Source organism: Pseudopipra pipra, chromosome 1 (assembly GCF_036250125.1).
Source record: "Pseudopipra pipra isolate bDixPip1 chromosome 1, bDixPip1.hap1, whole genome shotgun sequence".
Lineage (NCBI taxonomy): Eukaryota > Metazoa > Chordata > Aves > Passeriformes > Pipridae > Pseudopipra > Pseudopipra pipra.
This window is the reverse complement of record NC_087549.1, coordinates 79,708,005-79,713,763: the sequence shown is the minus strand read 5'-3', so window position 1 is coordinate 79,713,763 and position 5,759 is coordinate 79,708,005. Positions and strand designations below refer to the sequence as shown.

Sequence of the window (5,759 nt, the reverse complement as noted above, 5' to 3'; positions counted from 1 at the left end):
GGCTTGAACCTACAACCCACAGAAATTGGAAATAAAATATGTGAAAAAAAGCATATTTTTCACACATTTAACTGTAAAATCTGGTCTGAAAAAAGGCTATCAAAATATTCACATCCTAAATTGCCAAAGATTAAGTACTTCTGTCATCTTCTGACAGCATTCCTGGAGCTCTTGTAAAAACATAATTGTACCAGATGTAAAGAAGATGAAATATGTATTTTCATCAATTTAACAAAATAGAGAATAAAAATGTAATAGCTTTTACTCATTTTGTTTCCTAGCATTGATCAAAGCCAGTAACTGCTTGCCAAAAAGAGAACAAGACAGATTATTTTGTTCTTCCTATGTACGTTTTTCACATTAAAGAATTATTTCTGCATCTCTTCTTGTTTTCAAGGGATGAAATCACATTAATTAAGTTCATGCTATGACCTTACTATAAAAAATTAGGAAGTCAAGGTCCATTTTCATAGTTAATTTCATAATTAATGTTAGGAGTGGTTTTGGTTTTGGTTTTTTGGGTTTTTGTATGTTTGGTTTTGTTTTCATTTTTTTCCATTTCAGTGCTAACCATGTTAAGTGGTTATGTGGCCTATCTTCTTCTGGGACGGCATAACAATTAGTTGTTCTTAGTTTTGCATTGTTTCTTTGCTACCTAGAAAATTCAGATGACTTCATTCTGAAACTTATTTTGATGCTGAAATCCAAGAACAAGGGAGAGATGCTCAGTGAGAGGAGTGCTACAGAGTTAAATCTTATAGTCACATATAAAAATATTCTCAGATGAGTATGTTAAAATCCCATTAGATCTCACAAGCACCTCCTCTCTTCTCAGTGCTGTCTGCTGTTGACTGAATCTAAAGTCAAATTGCCTATGTACATTCATAGTACACATGAATCTGTACACATGGATCTCAAGATCTGTTTCTCAATGGTCTACTAAAAACAAAGATGCAAGGGAAATTAATAAGAGAAATACAGCAGCCTGTGAAGCCTAGAAGAAGATCATGAATAGATATGGTAACATAGGAACATGCAAAAAAAATCTGTAACCAAGAAATACTATGAAAAATTGAATGACTGAAGACACCTTAATAATAACTTTTTCTTAAGTTCTTTCCTACTAAATGGATTGCTAACATAACAAGCATTCCTATCAGTAAAATGTAGTATAAATAATAAATCCTAGTGTGAGAATCCTCTGCTAATTTTTAGTAGCAGAAAGAATCACTATAATTAATTAACAAGCCCTATACATTCTTGTAGCTCCTTGGACATGGACACCAAGACTTGTAATGCAGAAAACCAGACAGTTGTTAGGTTTTCAAGCCAACAGTAGAATAGAAGTTTTAGTAATAATACCTATCAATTGTATTTCACAAGTAATTGGACAAAACAAAATATTAGTATGAAAGTATTCTATGGTAATAAAAAGTCAAATTTCACCCCAGGTACTAGGGAACATATGCACCACATGCAAAAAAAACCAGGAAAACAAGGAGTTTAGGACTTCTTTGGAACTATAATCCTAGTGTTGGTACATGGAATCTATGCTAAAAAGAAAAAGTAGCTTTCAGAGGGAAAGTTTGTGGATCAAGAACAATGGGATACCAAGTAACAAGTAACACTGAGGGAAAAAAACACCAAAAAATCACCCCCAAAACAACCCAACAAACTAAAAACAAGTGATGTGATGTAGAGGATATTGCAAAAAGGTCAATAGTGAGTCAAGTATGCAAACTAAAATTTTAGTTGCAGCCTGAAAATTTTGTCATGATTTATCTCAAGTCAGAATGTCTATGAAAGAGGGTATGGTAAACAGGTAAAATGAGCAGTAACAAGAAGAAGATATTATATTTAAAGGAATTCTTAAGGAATTCAAAGAAAGACTGCTGGAGAAAATAGGAGTGGTCTGTAACTTCTGGTTATGGTGTGCATATTTAGTCTACAGAGCAGTCTTTCTGTCATGACAAGACTGGAGAATGAAAAATGTGGAAATTCTTTTACAGGGCCACCTGTGAAACCACAAACAAGTAAGACTGATGCTTGTACATTACTAATGTACTTAGTAGACTCTTGTATAAATACAACAAATTGAGGAATAGTCAACATGATTTCTAGACTGGATAGCTCTGGGTCATAATCCTGCGGAAGTTCTCCTGCTCACAGAAGGATCAGCTGTGAGGTCAGACCCCAGAATTCAGTCAGGGAGTACACGGACAAGGTAGGGTCATTTGATACAATCTTTGAGTTTATAAAAGTACTCAGCAAGTTCATTCATCAGTTATCTAAGGAAACAGCCATCAGTTATCTAAGGAAAGATCTTGCAGGATAAGTAATTACTTAAGAGATTGATAAGGATAGTAGGAGCAGATGATCAATTTTTATAAAAGGGTGTTTACAGATATCTGTGCTACAACCAAGGTTTATATTAAATGTTTGTATGAATCATCTGGAAAGGAAGGCAAATAGTGAGGTGATGCTGGTGGTATCAAATTACTCAATTTAGTAAACATGAGAGCTAACAGTAGGTGCAGACAGAGTTTAGGAGGATCCTTCTTTTTGAGGGATGGCACCTGCTACTCTGAAAATATACAAAGTAATGAAGATCTCTCTCCACTTTTTGGACCCTTTCTTATGCCTTTCTAAGAGAAATTATGCTGAAGGAGTGACAAAAAGCGAAAAGTACTTCCCAATTTCTAGTTTTACCGAGTGTAAGATAAGATGGACAGTGTAAAGACAGAGACCAAAAAGGTTTAACTTATTTGGAGGAGAATAACTTTTAAGGCAACAAAGATAAAGTTCTGCTCTCTCAAGCATAATCTAATCTCTCCAAAATTGTCACTGACTGAGCTATAATGCAATTCTATGAGGTATTTCCTTTGTAACTTATTTCAAGCCTAATGACCGCTATGATCTGAATTAGCCAGAGAAGGTAAGAGATTCATTACCTAACAAGTTGTAGAAGAGCACTTTCTGAAGTCCACTCATTTGATATCATTGCTACTAAGTTCTCTGAACTTTATATTTACTTCATAAAACCACACTCAAGAAAAATGCATGGAAAATTTGCCTATATATGTCCCTTTTTGTGAAACTACACCTCCCATCCTACAAAGGTAGAAAACAGTAAAGCTAATTCATGCTCTGATAAAACAGATGAAGTACATGGTCCATGCATTCCCTCCTTGTGCCTGACCCAGCACATCTGGGGGCTTTCCTCCTTGCTTTTTGCACAGAAAAAGGTGGTGAGTTAGGAAAAATGATCCAATAGTGACTGTGCTAAGGTAATTTGATATGGAAATGGTATCTTCTGTATGGAAAGAACTGATTGATTTTTTGATAGTTTTGGTTTGGTTTGGTTTGGTTTTTTTCCCCCTACAAACTCTCAAGGCCCTGTAGTGTCTAACAGGCTTTACTGACTATGACTGTTCTCCCCTTCAGCCTCCCTGCACCCCTGCCCATGGGCCCAGGAGCCCATTTCGGCTCAACCTGGAGACTGAGCTATCTTGTAGATGTGCCTGCCTGTGGCCTGTCTCTAAACTGTTGTTTGAGAAGTTATGCCAACCCTTTCTGTCATGGAAACAGTGATGCACTTTACTTACCAGAGAGAAGTTACAATATATTTTATAAATATAAGACACTGAGTTAACAATGGCAAATTGGTTAATGGCTTAAAAAGATTCCATGGCAAGGTACACTTGATTATTTACTGCATAGAACACAAAGCTGTTAGGGAGACCCTCCTGATGAAACATGAGGTTCAGAAAGGACACCCCTGAGTTCTGAACTCTTTCCCAGAGTGGAGTCTAGGTGCGGCTGAATCCAGACTTAGTGCCAACTTTGTCAACGGTTTATATCTAAGGATTATGTATTGAAATCTAAGATTTCAAAATTTCAGTGCAATTATTTCCAAGTCATTTATTCAGTACCTGACACAATAAGAAGTAATCTTAAGAGGTATCCCTACTCAAGAAGAGATCCTGGCATACAGCCTGCCACCATGCAGGAGAACTCAGTGGGCTCTGGGCTGTTCACTATTTATGAAACAAGATGACTGAATTATAGTCACATTTGCACACCAGTCATATTCCAGATGGTGCTTGCTCAACTAGCCCTCAGCACCTGAGTAAGATTTGTAGCCCTCAGCTATTGTGTTATCTGTCTCTCCAGAGTTCAGTTTAAGCCAGATGCAGCCATCAGGACCAGCAGCTGTTGCTTAAGCAGAAAGCAGGGCAGGGGAGCACAGCACCACACCTTCTCATCTCTTTATGTAAGAGCGAGTCTCTCTTCACCTAATAATTCTTTTGAGCACTATTTGAATGGTCTTGCTGAAAAAGAACAGCAGTATAATGGAACCTGATGTATTTTATTATAAGGTCATCCTTTTGAAAGTGATCAGATTAATATGTGAGTAGGTACAACTCACAAAACTATGTTAAAATTTATTTAGGGGTCACTATATGGCATATTCTGTAGATACTACATTTAGTATCCTTCATCAGAAATCCATTTACCTAGAAGTGGTGTACTATCAAAAATCCTAGTTACTGAATCTGAAGATTTGCCTTACATTTTCTGAGGGGATTTGAGGGGCAGGAGGAGCTGACTTCCCCTTGTTGTTTATACAGGTGCAGCAAGAATTGGTATCTTGTAGGGTCAATGGTGTCTGAAGAGGAAGCGGATGAGAGGAGAGCAAGAATGCATGAGAAAGTATCTGGAGGAAAGGATCCAAATGGAAGGAGTCAGAAGTTACAAAAGGTGAACATGTCAAGAGCAAGATCAGCAAAAGTTTTGGCAGTGGAAAGCTGACTGCACTAAAGGAAGACTTTTTGTCCCAGCTACTTTTATATAATAGATCAATAAAGCCAAGCTCTTTTGCTCTGCCTCAAACCTCCTCTCTTCTCATTAGAGAAGAATTCTGGGCTCAATAAACTCTGCTCAAGCACTATGGACAGCAAAACTTCTCTAAAGCTTTGTATCAGCAAGGAACACAAAGCAGAAGAACCATCAGATACTCTGATCTGTTTTCAGTGGATCAAGTTGCTTCTCCCCTCAATTCTATCATTGTGATTGGTATATTTTAAGAAGTGAGATGCAATATTACACTGTTTCCAACAGAATTAGTTTTTGTGGGTTTTTTTTCTTAAATTCACCTCATTGTCATCTCACCTCATCTCTTCCTACAAATGGATCCAAAATTGTCATAGTTGATGACAGTTCACTTAGATACAGTTTTATACATTCTATGTTTGTGAAGAATTATTTTTATTCCTTGACATTTACATCTTGAACTTTACTGAAACTGAATGCTGGAGAATTTTGTGTTGGCAGGCCATTTAATATTCTCTAATACACTAGGATTGATTGGTTTATCTGCATAACTTTTATTGTTTTCTTCTTTTTTTTAAAAAAGGTTGCTTTCCAGCCTTTCTACTCAGAAAGAAATGTGCTACATTTTGTTAGTTACAAAAGAACTTACCGAGGAGCTGAGAAGATGAAACATCAAAGGCTATTCTCAATTGTAAAAGAATTATGAAAGAAATACAGTTTCTAATAGCCAATCTAAACCTCCCTTGACACAACTTCAGGCCATTCCCTCTTGTCCTATCACTAGTCACCACAGAGACTGGATCAGCACCTGCCTCTCCTCTTCCCCTCGCAAGGAAGTTGTAGACTGTGATGACGTCTCCCCTCAGTCTCCTCTTCTTCAGGATGAACAGACCAAATGACCTCAGCCACTCCTCATACAGCTTCCC

At 37.0% G+C, this 5,759-nt stretch overlaps 1 long non-coding RNA gene across 1 annotated transcript; it reads left to right on the top strand.

Annotated features, from left to right (window-relative positions):
• The first annotated feature begins 2,017 nt into the window (after positions 1–2,017).
• Positions 2,018–4,893, top strand: LOC135418549 (uncharacterized). Its single transcript, XR_010432539.1, has 3 exons — positions 2,018–2,424; positions 4,174–4,273; positions 4,632–4,893. It is a non-coding gene; the product is annotated as an uncharacterized LOC135418549 (long non-coding RNA).
• The last annotated feature ends 866 nt before the right edge of the window (positions 4,894–5,759 follow it).